Source organism: Euprymna scolopes, chromosome 21 (assembly GCF_053919585.1).
Source record: "Euprymna scolopes isolate OS-2025 chromosome 21, ASM5391958v1, whole genome shotgun sequence".
Lineage (NCBI taxonomy): Eukaryota > Metazoa > Mollusca > Cephalopoda > Sepiida > Sepiolidae > Euprymna > Euprymna scolopes.
Window position 1 is genome coordinate 58,041,844 of NC_136502.1, and position 20,364 is coordinate 58,062,207.

Genomic DNA, 20,364 nt, shown 5'->3' on the forward strand with positions numbered 1-20,364 from the left:
AGAAAAAAAAAAAAAAAAGCATATTAACTTCAAAATTGTTTTCTTCATTTTACTTATTAATCTCTTTTTCAAAACTAATGAAAAATTCTTGGCTACTTTCATATATATATATATATATATATATATATATATATATATATATATATTATATATATATAGTGCTTTAAATAAGGTCGAGAAGACTCTAGGGGCCCCTTTCATCAACAAACTCATCAGGAGTCAATCATTGAATTTCTATCAAGTGTAAAACAAATGTCACGCAAGAGCAAAGATTTAAGTGGGGATTACTTATAAAATTATAACGAATGGATGAAATGAAAAAAAAAAAATATATATATATATATATATATATATATATATAGATTAAATGAAGGGCAAATAGGCGAATGGGATTACGAGTAAACAAAAAAAAATTACGAGTAAATTATACGTTGTAGAATATGTACAATTGTATAAAATATATGTACAAAATGGGATATGTGGGGAAGTTAAAATATATCCCCAAATAAGCCCAAAGATTTATAAGTAATCTCCACTTAAGTCTTCGCTCTTGCGCGACATTTGTTTTACACTTGATAGAAATTCAACAATTGACTCCTGATGAGTTTGTTGATGAAAGGTGCCCCTAGAGTCTTCCCAAACTTATTTAAAGCGCTTTATAAGTTTTGTACCGTAAAACACATATATATATATATATATATATATATATATATATATATATATATATATATATATATATATATATATATATATATAACTTCAAGACATGAACAAAATTCAAAACTAAAATTGTTAACATTTTTAAAATAAAAGTATTTCTCAAATTTTGGAAAAAATTTTTAGCCTCGCTGCAAGCAAATCTATTTTGAAATGTTTTGTAATCTTCAAAGAACGTTTTTAATAGACGAGTTGGAGCCGATGCCATTCTGATAAATGAGTGCATTTTTGCTTCCAAATCCTTCTGATTTAAGGTACATACTCCTTGATACTCGTTTATTGTTTCTTCTTTTATATACTTTTAAGCCATCAAACTACTTTAAAGCCTCATTACTTTTTGTCAGGAATAACGACGTAAGTTTTACATTTTCTATCTTTCTCTCTCTCATTACTGGCAATATATTGCTTTGCTTCTCTAAATTCCTTAACTGACAAGGCAAAGAAATTCCTTCCAGGAATTTAACTGATAAACAAGAATTCACAATTTACAAAACACTGGCAATTTTTTTTAATACGTATCACTAAATTAGCGTTTCTGTTTTACTGCATATTTATTTATTTTAATTTTTTACTAATGAGTTGTTACTTATCAAGACTAAAACCACTCAAGGATAAAAGTTAATGAGATAGATTAATAGTTGAATGATGATAAATATTGTGAGAAGATTGTTGTCAACTGTAAAAAAAAAAAAAAAAAAAAAAAAAAAAAAAAATGGAGTCACTGGTGAGCTACATTCTCAAATTTATTACAGTATTTTGGACAATATACCATTATTTTTGAAAATGACGTAATTCCTTCAAAAATTAGGGGTATCCAACTCTAAACTTTTGATTGCTCAATCTGTATATAAGTTAGTTTCAGACTGTCTTGATTACAGGTGTGCAATCCTTGAACTTGAGTTTATGCCAGACATTTTTTAGCATTTTGTTTTTTACTTAGTTGTTTTTGTTGTACAGTATATGAAAATAAAACAATTATTTACCTTATTATTTTTACTTATGAATTATTGCAAAAACACTCAATGATAAAATTTAATAAGATGGATACATTGACAGTTGAATGATGATAAATACTATGAGAGGATTAAAGATCTCACTCAAAAGAATCATTGACTTACAAAAAAGTTCGTTAGGCATGTGTTACCATATATCAATCATTTCTAGGTTGTTTGATGCCAAAACAACACTTTTATTGACTGGTTTGCTTGAGTTGTTTTATGGCATATCAACCCATTTGGTTATTTAATGTCAAAATACAACACCTATTGGTAAACGATTCATTAGACATAAACTGACATTTTTGTAGCAAGACTGCATGTGGGCGGGTGAAAATAATATTAAAAACAGTATTTTTACACAAGGTTAGAATAGTGGAAAATTCCATTAGAGTTAAGGCTACGCATCAGGATATTGTATCACAAGTGCTTTGAAACAGTTGCTACCACCTTCTGATTTCAAGTAGATACTTTTTGGTAATCAGTTCCTATTTCCTGTCATTAACAACTACTTTGTCAGAAATAATAATGAAATTTTCCATTTTCTATCTTTTTAATTACTGGTTTTGTTTCTCCAAATTCCTTAACTGACAAGGTAAAGAGATTCCTTCCAGGAACTTAATTAATAAACAACAATTCACAATTTACAAGCAGTTAGTATTTTTGTAAAAATGCGATCACACAATGAATAGTTTCTATTCTACAGCATATTTATTTAAATTTAATTTCTTACTAATGAGTTGTCACTTATCAAGGTTAAAAAATACTCAAGGATAAGGGTTAGTGATATTGACAACTGAATGATGATCACTATGAGAAGATTGAAAATCTCCACATACCACCAGCTTAAAACAATAGATAATCCTGCAAACAACAATTTTTCCCCTTTGCCAGAAATATCGCTCATGGAATATCACTTTTACTAATGTCCTTGGAAGAAATACAGATCAATATATTTTCACTCCAGCTATGGATTAAATAGTAGGACAAACTAAATTATCAGGCCTTGAATATGCAACTAGTTTTGGAAAAAGACAGAAAACACCAGCCTTTCTTTGCTTATCCTGCCAATATTTTCAATTGCCATTCGACTCAAGCAATGCTGATTCAGGAGTTATGCAACCTTTGCTCAACTATCGACTTCCTGCACAATCCGCCTTACATGGGGTATTCATCATTTCTTGAGACTAAAAGAGAGCCTTTAAATATGTTAGACCCCATTCTCATTACATTTTGAGGTCCAAACCTAAAATAAAATGGCCACCGAGTAAGAGGAATATTTTATGATAATTAACATATCATCAATAATAATAGCAATAACTTTGAACATATTTCATTTTTAAGGGGAGGAGCATTGCTGGACTGAATACTAGTTGTATCTACCCAACGTTGCCTGGAATTCTGTCAAATTATTTTAGTTCTTAGTTTCTATTTGTTTGCATATTCTTTAAACTTATACAAAAAACAAAATAAAAATTTAGTTATAAGGTTGATAAATCTTTTTATATTATTCAAATAAAATATGAGTTATCCCTTGTTGATTTTTATTTGTAGGTAATTATTTAGAAATGTCTCATTGTCAGTGGTCTGGGCTGGATTAAGTATTTTTAAAAATAAATTGCAGTTAAGTACACTCTTATTTTTAGCAATAACATGGTATAAGAATAAAAAGTAAAAACTGGCTAATCAAAAGTTACATTTTATTTGTTAGATTATATGCTATTCAGGCCTGGCATAGAAATATGAAAATGATTTCATAAATTAGAAGGAGAATAGAATAAAAAGTAAATTTATTTATTAAATAGTAGAGCTACTCGGCTATTTATTGTTTTTTTTTATTAATAACAATTGATTTTGGACTTGTGACATGCAAGTTAAATCATACTATAAAGACTGAAACAAATAATCGATGTAAACATCCCTCCCCCCTACACACAAAAAAAGGGATAAAAAGTTAATTAAATCTTACTTAAATACAATTTTACAAAAATAAAAAAATATGCAAGATGAATTTTACTTTAAAAAATAGAATAATCCACTTCCTCTATCCTGAAGTAAAACATCTGCATACTTGTAGATTAATTTCTCATTTAGTAATCAAATATAAGGAACAAGGGAATATTTTTGTATCTATTAAAAGTGAAAGAAACTTTTTCCTTTATATTTTATTATTGGTTATTAAAATGAAGCTTCATTTCTTTGTTGATAAAATTAAATTTTCATATGCGATTATTCTTTCCTTAGTATTATCAGTTATTAAGATTTAGCTTTTCTTTCTCTGCTCATAAAAGTATAGCTGCACACATGATTATTGAAGTGAGCGAGTTACACATACATTCACTTTTATTATATAGATATAGAAAAAAAATATATAGATATAGAACAATTAAAATAACTTTAAAAAGGATTTGAATACATTATATGTATTCAAAAGTTTATAAAAATTATTTATCTATTTGTAACAGTAAGCAAAACACTAACAAGAAAATTATTAAAAAATTTTAATAATGCCTGTTTGCCTGACTTATCACATGAAAACTGTTCAACAAAAACTGGACCAGAAAGTCAGAGACCAGTATTTATATGAGGTGAAACATGCTCAACAAAAATCTGTTATTGATAAATCTTTGAGTGTTTCAAGCATTTTAAGAACGATCACTTAAATAGGTTGGGGGGGGGGATAAAATAAAGAATGTCTCCGTTTTATAGAAAAAAATTATCTTTGATTCTCAAGGAAATTTTAAATATTTTTTAAAACTATCACTCTAAATATTAAAGTATTGAAAACTGACCCTCTAAATACCAATATACTGAAAACCGACCCTCTAAACACTAATATATTAAAAAAAAGAACCCTCTAAATACCAGTATATTGAAAAAAAAGAACCCTCTAAATACCAATATATTGAAAAAAAGAACGCTCTAAATACCAATATATTGAAAAAAAAAGAACCCTCTAAATACCAATATATTGAAAAGGAACCCCCTAAATACCAATATATTGGAAAAACCCTCTAAATACCAATATATTTAAAACCGACTCTCTAAATACCAATATATTGCAAACCGACTGTCTAAATACCAATCCATTAAAAACATTTCTCTAAATAATAATCTACTGAAAACTAATCTCCCAAATACCAATGAATTCATCTAATTTGTTTAATGAACTTTAAAACGCTTACCTCTCTTATAAGCAATTCCACACAATTCAAGATTATTTTGTAAGTAATAAAATCAGCATGGCTTTCAAATTAACTTGAAGTTTGCCTGCAGTTTCAAAGTTAGTAGCCATCTATCATTGAGCAGTTCCATCAACAAAATAATTCAGTCATAAACACAAGTGAATTGGTTGCTAAACAGACTCACCACCATATTTATCAACTCTACAAATTGTCCTCTGTGTTCTTTAAGATAATCATAATCATCAACTAAATAATTTTATCTTTTTTGTATCCTGCTAGATAATTGTCCGGAGTCCATCCTATCTAATGAGTGCATTCTTGTGTATCATTAAGCCATAGCTAATTATGTGTTTGAAACCATCAATTTTTAATTTTGGTTTATGACTTTATTATATTAAAACAAGAGGAAGAGTCTTGTCTGGAAAAAAAAGGAAAGATTCCTGACAAAAATTCTCAACTCTCGTCTCCTGATTCTAACACCTCATCTTAGAGATAAAATGTAAGCTGAAAAAGTTTGACACTGAAATCAGTTAAAAGCAAAAATAAAAAATAAAAAATCTATTGAAGATCTTTGTTCTGTCTTCAGCAACAATGGATACCTCATGTAAAAGTGCTTGTATATGGTTTATTGTGAAGCAAGGGTTGCACAATCTACAACCATACTTCTCCAAGCAAGAATCTAGGATCACTGGAAACAATGCTGGGATAAGCAAACAGCTCTTCCACATATAGCACGTTAGCATTATCAAATAGTCACTCATTTAATACTAAACCGGCTCTACATTGTTTAACTTTGCTGATCTTATGGGAATCAGCATGCCAATATGATTACACAATATAAAATCTCGGTGCTGGAGTTAATGATTCAATCTATTATGCAGCGTGTTTATGCGAATCATTAATAAAATATTACTTTTTTTCATTAATAACTCGGCAGTGTTCGCACTAATACTCTTGTATATATATATATATATATATTGATCAGTGAAGTTAAAAGAAAAGATAAGCAAGAAAAAGTTTCAAACTAGAAAGTAAAAAAAAGAAAAAAAACGTATCAATCAAAATACAAAACAGAAAAAAAAAACATCATGGAAATAGATTGAAGGCAGTGTGAGGATCTGACTTGTGTTTTATTTTCTCAATTCCCTTAAATAGTTGAAATGGGTTTGGTCATCGTTTTATTTTTTACTCGCTAACTTTTGTGTGATGAGACATATATACACACATACAAATTAATACACACTACTCTTTGTTATAGAGTGAAGTCTCTTGATGGCCATTTATTATTTCAAGAGAAATATTATACACAGTAAACATATATTATACAGCTACAAAAAAGCAACTGTATCACGTAGGCGTTTCTAAGTAACATAAACAGAGAACATAAATTTAGAAGAAAAATAAACACATTAAACCGTTATATATTGCAAATCGCCCAGGCAACGCCAGGTGACCTTCTAGTGAACATTAAATGTTTGCATCTGTCTAACTTCCCCTTCAGTAAATCAATCTATACAAGTAAATATTTAAAAACACGATAATAGACGAGTTGATGCAGAGAGAGAGAGAGAGAGAGAGAGAGAGAGAGAGAGAGAGAGAGAGAGAGAGAGAGAGCGAGAGCATTATTTATGGGTTTATGGCAAATTATGATTAAGAAAATTGATACAGAATTTTGTCTTCCCTAGTCCTCAATTCTATGTAAACAAGATGTATATAATTGATGTTGCCACATGTTTTCATATATTAACGTCGTGTTGAGTTTGCAATCAGATTCTTTGTTATTCTTGCATCCATTTTTCACAGCTGATGATTGTGCGTTTCTCAGGCGGAGATTTACTTGCCCCATAATTCATCTGTTTCTTTGTTTGTTTTTGAAGGGAATTGATCATCTTTTTGTGTTAGGTGATCTAATTTTAATCTAGATGTGTTTAGATACATTTGCTTATATTTTTTGTTTATACTAGTTTATAATTATTATCATTATTCTTATTGTTTTTGTTATATAAACATTTTTATGTGTTGTTATCGTAAGCTCAAATTTATTTTATGTATGCATGCACTTACTATTTTATTTCTGCATTTTAGTAAGTTTTGGGGTTCTTTAAAATTTAGAATAGCTAATTTCTTATTCTGACATAGTCTACATGGGTCATCTAAATTCCTACATGTACTGATTTGTCATACTATTTTCTACTCAACTATTGGCTACTGGGAGTTTCAAGAAAGCAGACTGCTTTCTTCAAACTCCCAGTAGTGATTGCTTAGTGCTGCTTTTATTCAGTGTTTTGTTTTTTAATGTATTTCTGTGATAGTAATATCTGGTTTTAAAATCTAGGGAGGCCATGTCTATGTAATATTTCTTGTTACTTGAGTTTTCTTTGACAAATATTGTGGCCTGGTAAAAACGATGCTTTTGGTTAGACATCTATTTTGTAGTAGACAGAGGATGTGTTTTACAGTTATAATTTTTCAATTCATTTTTAGCATTTAGGTCATTACTATTTCTAATGATTATATTTTTGTCCTTTATATTATTTTTGTTATGTTGGTCACTTTTTTTACTAATTTAATTTTTTTTTTTTTACTGCTCTCATTTAATATTTTCACATTATTATGTACTTTAATAATAACGTCCAAGTTTTCACAGCATCAATTTTAGGTTATTTTTATTAAAGATTTTGTGTAAAGAATTTGTTATGGGGGAAGTATTGAGCACTATTAAAGTAAATATTGAAAATAGATTCATAAAATATTGTGTAGATATGTGAAATAATTATATATATATATATATATATATATAGAGAGAGAGAGAGAGATAGAGAGAGAGAGAGAGAGAGAGAAAGTATGATACATTTAGAGAGAAGGAGCGATGCATGATACATATCTATTATATTAAAGCTAAATTCACCAACATTTGTTTCCCTAAAGCTTTTTTCTTATATTTTTTTAACTCACAAAATAAATGTTAAAGCATTCCTTGGTTTGGGAATTCAACTATGATTGAAAAATTTTTAACTGTTGTAATGAGCCATAATATGCAATTTAATCACCAAGCAACCGATCTCTTACTAATTTTCTGTCCATCGTTGTCACTCTCTCTCTACGCTGTTAGATCTTTCACTCTTATTTTATACATTTTTTATTACACCCCTCTTTCTCAACAGTCCAAAGTATTAAAGAAAAGAATAAAAAGTAATACTGCATTATAAACAAAAGGGAATATCGTCAGGGCATTAATACTATTTAACCCATAGTTGAAGAGAGAGGAGGAGGAAGATATCAAGTGCATGTATTATATAGTGAATGAGAGGAGGACTATGATACTAAGAGAGAAAGATGCTGAGCAACAGAATTCTTATCTAAATTATGGCAGACAATGAGCTGAACAGAGTTAATGGTTATTGAGTGTCGGCGACAGCAGCAGCTTAGCATTTCCCATATTGCAATATTTAACAGGAGTTCCCCCCATAAAAAACAACATTAAAAACAGGAGTACCCCCCCCCCATAAAAAAACATCAACAACAACAATTGCCAATGTTTGAGATAATCTGATACTTCTGGAAGACAGTGATATCCTTGCAAGACGAGTTTCTAGCATTTCTCAAATATCTAAATACTTGCAATTTCATTTTTACTATTTGGATCAGTTGTGCAAAACTGAAAATTTGATACTTTTTAAACTCGCCTGTCTGACTGCCTTTCTCCATTTTTTTGGTCTTTCCTACTTAAGTTTTTAAATAGTATTTTTGAATACATCTATGCACTTCTTTAAGAGACTATCTGTCGATCTATCCATTAGTTGGTAAGACAAGTTTTGAAATAGCATTTCCATCGTTAAATAAATATACTGAATTGATATTTTAAAATATCTGTTCATTATGATGGAGCTTCTCAAAAAGTTGTTTTATGCAGTTTATACAAATATATTATATCTTCAAGGAGAGATATTTCCGCCCACCTTACTATTTTATCCATAGTTCACTATATTTATTATACCTTGATTCATAAAATGTGTTGTGTCTTTTAAGACTTTCTTCTTGTATAACTAAAAATAAGTCTCATTCATGTTAAAACCTCTGTGTAATAAATTGAATCATTAACTCCATCACTGATAGTTTATACAGCATTATCATTATTATGCAAAAATCTTTACAGACGTGTTTGTTATATGTACAGACACGCATGTAAATTAGATAACTATGTTAAAAACGGTCACTTTTTCTCTAAATGCTCACAGAGACATTATGAAATTGTAAAGAATGATTTAATCAACATAGAATAAGAGGTAAAAGAAATATATAGATAAGTGAGAAATGTGTACTTTGTTCAGTTAATTACAAATTACAGGTAATTAAAAGAATTAAAACTATTTTCCTTTACAAACATAACTCAATCCTAAAACTAAGGAATGTTTAATGTGTATTTTGTGTGATTTAAATATATATGGAAAAAAAGCCTTTCATAAACAAATGTTGACTGACTTAACCTTAGTTTAAAAATATATTTCATACCTTAATAAACTGAAATGAAATATATCTCCTATATAATATTTTGACTGCAGAAATTCCCCTCTGGACCAAAGTATCGTAGGTTTGCAATAACAGATGTCACATACTAATTAATTACATCTAGGCTATTAGCCACTATCTTATGTAATTTTTTAACACAATTATAGACACATTAAGTCATTATAATAAAATGCTACATTGCATCCTAGGTGCAACACCATCACAATCGTGGTATCAATAGAGGAAGAAGTCCTTATTTTTCTCTATAAATATTTAGTCCTCCCACTGCTATCAATTGACACTGGGACCTATTCTCCATTTTTCTATGATACTTTCATTGCACCCATTGTAACTGATTATTAACTACATACACATAACATAATCTTATTCATCAAACCTGATTAAAAAATAATAACTTTTCCCTTCTCAAAATCCACCCCATTTGATTGGCACAAGAAATTTTCCAATGTGATGCAATCGTGCTGAAAAAATAATACCAAATATAAACATATTAAGCGCTCAAACCTTACACTTATCTATGCAAATTGCCTACACACCAACATCCCCTTCCCCCCCAAAAAAAACATTTACTCATACCATTATTTATTTTTTGATTTGGGAGCAGCTTTTCAACCCTTACACGATGCTATTTTTTTTTTTAATTATTTTTTTTTTTGATCATTTTATATTACACTAAATTTACAACATTCGAGCCTGCCATATTGCTTTTAACAATTGGTCTTCCTAAACTTTAACAGATTGGCCAAATTTTATGCTCTTAATTAAAACATGGTTCCATGAAAGAGCATAAAAAATGCCAAATTTGGCCTTAAAAAGGCCAAGCTGTCAAACCTTAGAAAGGCCAGATTTTAAAAGCAATATGGTGGCCTCGATTGTCATACATTAAGTCTAATAAAAATGATGAAAAAAAAAATAAAAATAAAATTTTTTCTGATTTTATTGCAGTCGTTGGGTCTAATATGTTTTATATAAATAAATACGTTTTTTTATACTTTTTGTGCCTGTCAAATAATTTATGCTGCTAAACCTATTTACCCTATAGAAACACATTTATTTGTGTTTTGTTTACTGCTCTTTTCCAGACTCATTATCGGTACTGCTTAGGCATTGCCTTTGTTTTTTTTTGTTTTTTGTTTTTTGAGGTAAATTTTTACCTTAGCTTAAACTCATGAATTTTCTTTAAAATGACGCCTTTTATCTCTTCTAACTTTGACAGAGACAAGTAGTTTTCGAGATACATGCATTATGCCCTATATTGCAGTGGCCACCAGATTTGTATACATACGCGATAAAGAAATCTACTTCTCTCAGACCGACACTGTCACCCACAATTTTTTGGGAGGGAGGAGGGGTGTAGTCTTTGCGGTGGGTAGGCTGACAACGAATATCAAGGTTAAATTTCGGCCAAATACTTTGACAACCCCCCTCATAAAATGGGGTATCTATTCTGAAAGCAGTTTTTATCATGGAGAGGTTGGAGGTGTCTCTTCCGAAAGCAGTTCTTAACATAGTAAGCTACAATTTGCGAGGGAGGCAGGTAGTTTGCTTTGACTGGGAAACGCTGGTTAACAGGTCCTGCTAGTTATATATAAAAATGCATGAGAATTTTATTTTTAGAGGAAAGAAAAAAATTATGAAAAACCTGGTTTAAAATTTTTAATTTTCTGGGTTTCCGATTCAAAATCATAATCCAAAATGTAATTGGATCAGGTATTACTAATCTGATATTCTAATAAGTCAAAGTGAAACTGCTGAGAAAAAAAGATCAGTTACCAAATCCCAAACAAGGAAAAAAGAAAAGAAATACACACACAGTGTTTAGAAAAGTTTGATATCATTTTGCACTCTAACTTTGGCAATTCTTATTCAAATATATTCTTTCATTAGCATCTAATTATTTTACCTATATCCATGTGCAGTAGCCATCTTGGGATTCATTCCTCATAAATGAACATAATTTGAGGTGGAGGAAACAGATATACTAAACATTCATAAGGTCATCCTCTCGCTAATTTACCTGAATGTGTTATTAATCGCAGAATACCCCCCCAACTTCTCATTAAACTCTCTTCTAGGTTGTTCATGATGACCACCACCATTATCATCGATACCACCATCACTGCCAATTGTTACTTAAGTGCAACTATTTCAAATAACCCTAACTCACTATATTCCTCTCCAAACACATGATCTAGTACCAATCAGGGCCTCTGGTATCTCCCTTCTTTATGCAACACATTCATTGACTCATTTTCTAACAGCATGTATAGAAATAGTTCAGAATGTTATATTTTATATTTTCTGGTATGAAAGAATGGAAGAATTATTTGTTAAGTTAAAACTTGGAAAAAAAACTTACGGAAAATAAAAGTCTAAAAAGAAATATTACCAAGACCAAAGTGATGATCAGTGGTTTATGGCATTGGAAAGTCCCTAGAAAGAAAAATTTTCCTGCTAAGTTTGTGGAAAGCAAGTCGGGTGCAACTCAATTTTCTGCAATACTTGTAAACATTGGATACAGAAGATGCGCAGTAGAATTACCGGTATATTGAGAGATGATGACAAGTCTGTATGCAAAAAGTGTAAGACAATAGAGACAGATGAGAATTAAGATGTGCAGAAATTATATTTGGTTAACTTTTTTTTTTAACCTTGGTAATGCCATAGAGAATGTAGAGGAGCAGATGCTAGTATGGTTGCTAGAATTTGGAGTGAATGGAGTACTTTCAAAATCTTCTGCCATTGCTAACCAGTAGAGTATTTAGGAGAAAATTTGAATAAAAAAAAAAATCACTAAATATGATGCTGATTTCAACATGACACAAAATGTTCAGAGGAAGGTTTTCTGTGAAGACTGCAATGATCTAGATGTTCATCAGCACTGGGAAATTGTTTAGCAGGACACATGCACCACCTGACATACATGGTGCATATGTTAAAAATCCATGCAATCGTTCATGCAACATACACACCTTTCAATATTTATGCATTAGAAAGTTATCAAAATGTCAGAATTCATTTTTAAAAAAATTATCATGTTCTATAATATTAATCTTTATATCTAACAGTAAAGCCCTGTGTAAATTTGAAGTTAATTAACCTATTAGCAGCCTGTTTTGAAGATCAGAAAGATAATTGACCATGTTTGAACATTATCTGCATTTTTCTAGTTTTTTTTTTAGTTAACTATGAATATTGGAATATTTTTCAAATATTACACCTACTGTCTGATATACATTGACAACACTGATGTCTCAGTTTTCAGTATTCTGTGAAAATCTAGAAAATAATTCAGATATCATTCATTTATCATTCTTTTGTTATTTCTATCATTACAGTAATTTACTAATGCTTATTATTATTATTATTATTAAGAGCATGGAATTGTTTTCAACAGAATTTTATTGCTGCCAAACAACTTAATTTTAGTTAAACATGCTGCATGTAGTTTTAAATAGATTGGGGGAGAGTGACTAACAGATATTGTGCTTTCAAGAAGGCAGATTCTAGTCTCCTCTACGTTTTTAGATAATTCGTTAAAAAAAAAAAAAAAAAAGAAAACATTAATTAAAAAAATTTGCATTCAACATTAGATTATATATAGCATGTTTAAGCATACAGACAAAATAGAGACCCCCCCCCTCCACATCGATCAGGAGAAAAAGATCATTGATGTAAAGAAATCAAAAAGGGAGATTACTCCAAGTTTTTTTGTCACTGAACTTGTTCCTATTTACTTGCCTCCTCATGATAGCAGAATTAAACAGGAGGTCGGTTTTTAATGTTTGGAAAATTTAGCTCTATCAAAAAAAGAACACTGGATTGTAGCAAAAATAAAAATTGCTTCAGTTTAAAAAGATTTCTCCTTTACTGAGAAAGGACAAAAAAGATGAAATGAAGTATCAGAACAGATACTACACTTTGCTCCTAGTTAAAAGGCTAAGGAAGATTCTATTAAACTTTTTTTTTTTGTATTTCGCATGTAGATTGAAATTTGTTATAACTTACTGTTTTTAATAAAGTTTTTTTTTTTACTAAAATGTTTTTTAACTAAAAATAAGTTGTTTGAGAGTGATGATGAAACCTATTTTACAGTAAATAATCAATGACCATATATTAGAAAATTACCTTAAGTATTATTATTATTATTATTATAATTTATATCGAACATTTCTGCTTAATGTTTTCGTATATGTAATGAGATACTAAATACTGATGCACATACAAAGACTATGAATAAGGGGAGATAACTCTCAAAATATCAGAAACCCATATTAAAAAAAACGTGATTGTACATTTTATTTCTATGAAGTAATGGCAAATAGCTTAAAATAGCTTAAAATAGCCATGTATTTAGTAATAAAAGTAAATTCCCACGGAAATTGGGGAGACAAAGGTTTATCTGAACCAGCAGCATTTAATAACTGGCAGAAATTTTGCCAAATTATTGTACATTATATTATCATACATTATTGAGCACTAGTGAAATCATTTACAATCACTTCACAGAAAAAAATAAAGAAAAGAAAATATATTGTAGTCTATATTGGCAGGCATATAAGCAACTCTAAAGATTAAAAAAAATAATAATAAAATGTATTTGCTGCAAATACATCTTAGAAAAAAAAAAAAAAAATTATAATCAATATAAATTTTAAAATGTAATTTAAATCCTCTACCTCCACACCATGAGCCCCATACTTAAAAAAACAAAAAAAAAAAAAAAAACTCTTAAAAGTGTGTGTAGGCAGAGTTGGTTTGCACAAATGAATGTTTTTTCTTTTTTTTTTTTTTACAAAGGAATCCCCACTTATCAAGGTCCAGAGGCCACTCGAGGATAAGGATTAACGAGTATGCAGTGGTCAAAAGGACAATATCATAGTAAATGTTAGAAGTTTAAAATGTTGCTGGGTTGTTGATGGTGCATATACATAAAACTTCATAAAACTTTTGCTAAAAAATTCCATATGATGCAGACCAAAACCTCAACTTGTTGATGTAAGCCAAAAGAAACATACACTAGCTCTACTAATAACTGATTTAGTATTAAGAACTTTTAAAATGGATATATAAGCACATAAGTGTATATTATGGCAAATCACCATATAATTGTATACTATAAATAAATATATTATGCTATTGTTAATGTAGTTAAGCACTGTCATTATTTCTTCATTTACATTATCTGTGTAATATAGATGTATATATAGTGTAAGATATAACAAAAAAGGAAAATAGAAATGATGTGTATGTGTAAACCAAGGAGAGACTGACTGCATGAGATTGCAAAAAGATAAAGTGAGAGTGAAAGTGTATAAGAGAGAAAGATAGAGTGTGTGAGAGAGAGAGAGAGAGAGAGAGAGAGAGAGAGAGAGAGAGAGAGAGAGAGAGAGAGAGAGAGAGTGTGTTTGTGTGTGAATGAGTAATATTTTTTATATAATTGTGAGAGAGAGAGAGAGAGTGTGTGTGTGTGTGTGTGTGTGTGTGTGTGTGTGTGTGTGTGTGTGTGAAAATGAGTAATATTTTTTATATAATTGTGAGGGAGAAAGAGGAGGGGAGACAAAGAGGAAGATGTACATCCATATGACAAAAAAATATTTCTAAATAGAACTGCATGTTATAGTGAGATTAAAACAATCATTGAATAAGAAAAATAAATGAGTTTGTTTAAAGCAATATGAGTTAACCTTCAAACACATAGACATGACTGAATATATTAGAATGTTATTTTTCTTATATTGTGAATATGAAGATGTCATTTTAATCCTACAAAGCAGTGCAGCAAATGGCTTCACTTCAAAAATATTCTGATATATATGACCACTTTTGTGTGTGTGTAAACAGAATGTTCTAATTTTTTTTTTGACATAAACTAGTAATTTTTATATACACATTTTCTGCAAATTCAAAATTCAATGGGAAGTTTGGGAGAGTATAATTATTTTTTAATTGATTTTTCTTTCATAAAAAAACCCCCAACTTGTAATCAGACATGTTTGCATAAAAAAAATGATTGAAAAAGATGATTATAATAAAATTTTAATTAGTTGGACTATTTACACTCCTATTCTCTTCTTGACACGTTTCAACTGGTGTAACTCCCGATCATCTTCAGGTACATCTTTTCCAAATCAGGAATCCTCATATCAAACTCTCAAATCTACACAGAATTTTCCCAAAGTTGACAAAAATTCCCAAATTTGAAAAACACACCTGGAGAAGGTTGGTTATAACGGCCGAAATGTGAAAATAATAACCAAGATGAGAATAGTAGTCAGAAAGTCCACATAAAAATAATTATTAATCATTAATCTAAATAAGTTTGAAATATGGTAAAATTAATCAAATTATATTTTTCTAGATTTTCAAACACAAATCAAAACCACAGGAGAAAGAAAAACAAAAGATTGACTGGTTTTGTTTAATCACTTTTTCTGAATATATTTTTTTATCCAAACAAAACCAGTTAATCTCTTGTTTTTCTTTCTCCTCTAGTTTTAATTTTTGGGGTTTCCATTTTGTATTTTACTATATATATATATATATATATATATATATATATATAAAAAATTTAAAAAAAGTGTGTACTAACCATTTGGTTTAAACAATTTTTTTTCCATCCTTTTATTGTCTTGCGTGATTATTGGCATCGACATTGATGTGAATCCCAGAAAATTCTCAATACCCCAAAGACACATGGTATGATATTCTAACCAGCAAGTATTCCTGTTTCACTCTATTCTCTTGTGTAGAGTTTGTCCACTAGTCAAACAATGAATCAGCCAGCCTGTCATCCCGCCTGCTTGATGGAATATACCACCCTGCCGTACTGCCAGGCATCAAAAAAGATTGGTGGGTGCCGACATCGATACCACCGACAGTAATAGGGCTTCCATGCAGCGTCGTCACCTCATTGGTAAGTCGGGAGCAGAAAAATATGGTATGCAGGGATACACAGGTAAGAGAATGGCTGATAGGTGGATAGTGGCTGCCCGAGTGTCAGGTGTGGGTAACATCTTAACAAGGGTTGATGAGAGTCTGGTGAGTATAGGCAGGGTGGGGGAAGGTAGATACGTTCTAAGAATGAAGGCTTTTAGAATGATACACATGTAAAAGACATTTGTTTTGTTTTATTTGTTATTGTTTTTGAATGATGAATACACCCAAGGCGATACCTAACAGAAATTAAACCCTATAGATAGATAGATAAAAAAAGGAGGTGTCTTCTTAAGGATGGTACATTAAGTCACAGGTATATAACCATAACAACGTGATAGATAGAAAAAGGACTAGTCTCAGTAATGTCATCTTGAAACACAAAGTTAAGAGAAAAGTAACATATAGGTCAAGTAATTAATACATGTCTAAGATTAGAAATATAAATATATATATATATATATATATATATATATATATATATATATATATATATATACATACATACATACATACATACATACATACACACACTTTAAAATACCTGCCATAACTACTTATGCTAGAATTAGTATTTATTCATAATTATTTTTTTTATAAAATCCAAAAATTGAAATATTAACATCTTTAAAAACATTAATCTGGACAAAATAACTGATTATTTCCCAATAAAAGTTAATTATACATAATATGTGCACATTAGCTAAAAAAATAAATGACTGTTGAGTCATTCATTGAGCTTGTTTGAATCCGGCAAAATCAGTTAAATTAAAAAAAAAAATTAAAACACAAAATTCAAAATTATCTTTCCATTCACTATATCTCCCCCTCTCTTTTTCTAGATAGATAGATAGATAGATAGATAGATAGATAGATAGATAGATAGATAGATAGATAGAGAGAGATACTTGTATTTGCAAGTTGATGATTGGTCTTAATAGCTCGAAAATTGAGGATTTTCTATATAATCAAATTTAAGTGCATATATATAAGTCAAACACATAATATACAAATGAGCAAGTATTCACGCCACCTTAAAGATATAAGGACAGTTAAGACAAATTTAAAAGATTATACACTCAGAAATACAGCAGGCATGAAATCATCTCCATCATTTGAATTTACTATATATATTTATTTATACAAAACTGTACAAAATCTACACTGAAATGACAATGTTTCGATTAGTAGTAATTAAAAACTATGAGCTCTGGGCAAAGCAAGGTAATTTTTTCTTTTAGTTGTTCATATTGAAGAAATATATATATGACTTTCTTTGTCTGGAGAGAGAGAGAGAGAGAGAGAGAGAGAGAGAGAGAGAAGGTTATCATTTAGGAAAAATTAACACAAACGGCTTAATTACAGGTGTAAACTATATTCATATTTAGATATTCTATACAATAATTATAGTTTTAACAACCATTGGTTTCGGGAGGAAGAACCACAATTTTTATAGTGTACCAAAAATATTGGATTAATATTTTGTGAAGTGGAGAAAAAAGATTTATTTATCTTATCTTTCAATGGTCATAGATTTAGTCAACTCAACAAGGCAGTCTATAAGCAAACAGTTCCTCAAAAAAAAAAAAAAGGTTAATGATAGGATGTCTTTCATTTTTCTTGAAAAATCATACGCAAACTGTAGTGAAATGAAAATTCTATTTATTTAGAACTAGTTGACTTTGTTTGCTCACTATCACAATTTAAATGCTATTCACTACTTAAAATCATAAAAACGAAACTAATCGATGAGAAAACATGACAAAGCTAATCAATAAGAAAAAACTAATCAATAAGAAAAGAGAATAAAAATCGAATATTTTCTCATAAAACATTAATTTGTAATATGTAATTATTCTTTCCTTTCTTTTTATTATTATCAATTATTTTAAAGATTAAGCTTCCTTTCTTTGCTCATAAAATTAAACTTGCATACATGATTATTTATATTGCAAAACAAATCACACATACAAATATTTTTACAATACAGATAAAAACTCTACCATATTTTAAACAAGAATCCAGAATCTACTAATTCCTCAGCAAGTTGACATGTCACCCTATCAAAAGGAGAACCCACTGCAATAGGACAGCATTTATTGACATTGATTAAAACCACCTTCAGAGAACTCAAACTTCATCAAGAAAGAAAGTACTTAATGTTTGTGTCTTTTTGTTCAAGTTTTCCAAAACGTTCTTTGAGATCCATCAATGTAGAATTAACTTCATACATCAGTGGTCAGTGTAAACTTTATTTGTAAGATGTAAATGACTACGGACATCTGAAAGTTAAAGACACAGAACTAAGACTTTTGGGCTGAATCATTGGAAAGCTTTTTCAGTTCAGAGATTTCTGGGTATGGAACAAGCTGCCAGAAGCTATGATCAGTTAACAGGCATTCAAACAATTCAAGGTGACACTAGATGTATTGTAGCAGTTGATCATTGGATGATTATCCCTGTAGATACCTCCCTCCCCTCTTGTATAAATGGCTCTCACACAGCCCTAGCCACACAAATTTACTGAATTGAAATAATCTTACATTATAGCATCTTAGATAAGTTGTTCCAGACATCTGAGTTTGAAGTCTGACTAAGCTTCAGTTTATGGTCAGATTACGTTGGTATGGCGAAACATTCTCACTCAAATCTCAAACACATCAAAACAATGCATTGATATTGAGGAAATTTAATATACTACATGCCCCCCTGGGAACAGATGAATTCATAAGTGCAAAAAGTATTGTCAATAGATTTAAGCAATAAAAATTAAAATAATTTTGGCTTTTAATAAAAAACAAAACAAAACGAAAAATATCCAATAAAAATCAGAGAATAGTCCTATTTTAATGAATTTGTATTTGAAATGAGTATAGCACAACCGTAGGAAGGTTTCTTTTTTGGTTCAAGTCGCTAGACATGAAACAAACTGATGGAAACAGTGGTCATCCTGTAGATGTCCAAACAGTTCAAGGTGGCAGTGGATACATGTTGGTTGTTGATCTTTGAATAATTAATTATGTTCATAATCCCTTCTCCTTTCTTTCATAACCTATTTTATATGACTCTAGCTCTGTACTAATCTTTTGGAAATACAAGGAATTGAATTCAGTAGATTTTGTTGCCTTTATAAAGAATTTAATTTAAAAATGGTCATACATCGGTCAATGCTGGTCACCTCGGTTAGTAAAAGAAATAAAATATTTTAAAAAACTGCTGTACAGAAATTTTATGACTTCTAAGATGTCATTTTTTTCACAAAATACGGAAATATTTGGAGTAGAATGAAAAAAAAAGTAGGAGAAAAAGCTAACAATTTACCTACATTTATTTTTAGATCAAATACTAAAACTCTCTGACTACAATGTTTAGGGTTATCAACTTAAAAAAAAAACTACCAAACAGTAGCTTAACCATATGAACCACATTCCCAAAGAGCACAAACGAAAAAAGGGGTTAGTTACTTCATGGTAAATGCATTTGCTTGGTATGTGATAGGGAGTTTATTGTTGCAGAGAAGCTGGAATAAGATTAGTTTCTAGGGTAGGTAAAAAAGAATGTAAAGAGACATCAGGTGAGAGAATCTTGTACCATCATTCCATACGTTGAATCACTTCTTCAAACACAAACACAGATGAGAAAATAATACCCACCTACTTCCAAAAGGTTAAGAAAAGAAAATGGAGGAGGAAGTGTCTATAACACTTTGCTTCACAACAATAGAAAGCTTAGGGAAAAAATATCTGTATATTGTTTTTGATTCTTCAGAAAAAAAATGTCAGTTTTCGACTCCCCTTTGAAAAATTGATTTAGGTTTATATTTAGGTGTATATGTTTTATACATTAAACATATTTAATAATTGATCTGCATTCGTTGGCATAATAGAGTGTTTACTAATTCTAGTACTGAATGGCTCATCTCCAAGCACACGTTTTAAAGGTAATTCTAATGTATTAGATTATTCAGAAAATACCGGACAATTTTTAGAATTGCTTTTAAA

The 20,364-nt window shown here is 29.8% G+C and overlaps 2 protein-coding genes across 7 annotated transcripts in view; both read right to left on the reverse strand.

The window, feature by feature from the left end:
* Positions 1-16,803, reverse strand: part of LOC145242391 (uncharacterized) — an 82,042-nt gene extending 65,239 nt beyond the window's left edge. The window contains exon 1 of the mRNA XM_080105414.1: positions 16,020-16,803. The gene's annotated coding sequence lies outside the window, so the exon portion shown is untranslated. The remainder of the gene's footprint in view (positions 1-16,019) is intronic.
* The window catches only part of LOC145242393 (uncharacterized), a 717,261-nt gene that overhangs the window by 153,687 nt on the left and 543,210 nt on the right, over positions 1-20,364 (reverse strand). The window lies entirely within an intron of this gene.